The sequence below is a fragment of the Moschus berezovskii genome, chromosome 6, assembly GCF_049115385.1.
Source record: "Moschus berezovskii isolate FMDL1 chromosome 6, NW_MosBer_1.0, whole genome shotgun sequence".
Taxonomy (NCBI): domain Eukaryota; kingdom Metazoa; phylum Chordata; class Mammalia; order Artiodactyla; family Moschidae; genus Moschus; species Moschus berezovskii.
The window spans coordinates 61895119-61896603 of NC_142465.1; the positions used below are offsets into that span (position 1 = coordinate 61895119).

General features: G+C 43.0%; 1 pseudogene; it reads right to left on the reverse strand.

Moving 5' to 3' along the window:
• Nucleotides 1–292: 292 nt before the first annotated feature.
• On the reverse strand, nucleotides 293–975 carry LOC129536471 (exosome complex component CSL4 pseudogene; annotated as a pseudogene).
• Between the last annotated feature and the right edge of the window lie 510 nt (nucleotides 976–1485).

The window sequence follows — 1485 nt, forward strand, 5'->3', positions numbered from 1 at the left end:
CCAATATAATATTGTAAAATAATTAGCCTCCAATAAAAATAAAAATTAAAAAAAATTTTTAAAAAGCATCTCTCTTTTTTTTTTTTTTCATAAAAACATTTTCTTTGTCATAGCAAAAATACACATTTGTAACACTCAAAGAACAGGCTATAATCTACCATCATACAGTTTGTTTGCTGGTGCCTCCAAAAGAAATTACTCCAGAGAATCAAATCTGCTAAAAGATTTACAAGAAAAATGTTCCACCTACAGAAGTGATTTTTGTAAAGGTGGCTGCTGACCAACCCCTGATGTCACTCACACATGTACTCTTGGAAAACAGCTTCCCCTCTGCGTGGGAAAAGTGGCTTCTTAGGTCTGCAGGAACTCAGGCTGTACTCGGGCCACCTTCCGGAATTCTTTGGTGTGGGTCTTCGGGCACTGCATCTCATACCAGCTAATGGGGAACATCTGGACACCTGATTCGCTGTGGGCCACCACCACTCCCAGCTCATTTTTGGCAGTGGTTAGCAGGTAGTTGGACTGCGCATCACCTAGGGAGATCACTTTGGCCAAGACGATGTCCCCTGGGTGGAAGCTCTTATAAATTTCAACCTTGTCTTTTTCAGTAGCTCGGACGTCTTCTTTGCGGATGGTTCCTCGAAAAGAGTTCTTAAGTGGCATGGACCCCACATATAGGATGTGTACTTTGGCAAAGCGCGAATTGATGCTGGAGACCTTACAGGTTACTATAGCTCCTACATCTGGCAGTAACTGGGACTCTGTTTCTCTCATCACAGATATGACAGGAAGCGCGCCGTTCTCGCTGCTCTTTGTCAAGCAGCCCGCAAGCGACGAAAAGATGTAGCCGTGCCGGGTGTAGGTGCCGCTGCCCGGGCTGCCCTCCTCCAAGTTACACAGACGTTCGCCGGGGATGCAGTACCTCACGGGTGGCGCCATGACTGCCACTGTCCCAAGTCCCGAGGAAAGTGAGGCCGACCTCCAAAAAGCATCTCTTTTGTGTATATATCCTATACTGATAAACTTTAGCGGCTTTATGCATTTTCATTCATCTTTGAACAAGTTTCATTCCTTGTATAGTTCCAAAGTGTATGATATATACTATGGGTACCACAGGGAACAATCTATGAAGGAAGGAGTTTGGTCAGAAAAGGCTTCTGAGAGGCTTAAGAAAGAAAAAGAAGGAAAGACGATCTAAGAGGGATAGCATGAACACAGATGGTGATAAAAAAAAAAAAAAAATACGAGCTGGGTATTAACAGGGAGAGTGAGGAAGCCAGTCTCTTTGGAAAAAAATATTATACTGAGGAGCAAGAACAATGCCAGGAAAGCTGAAAAAAGGTTTCAGTATCTTTAGTCAGCAGAGTTAGAGAAGGGAAAAAGCACCAGCTGCAGCCTATTCACAAAAAGCCGCAGTGCCGCATTTCATCTTGATCTACACGCTTTCAGTCATTTGACCTATTTTTATTTTATTTTATTTATTTA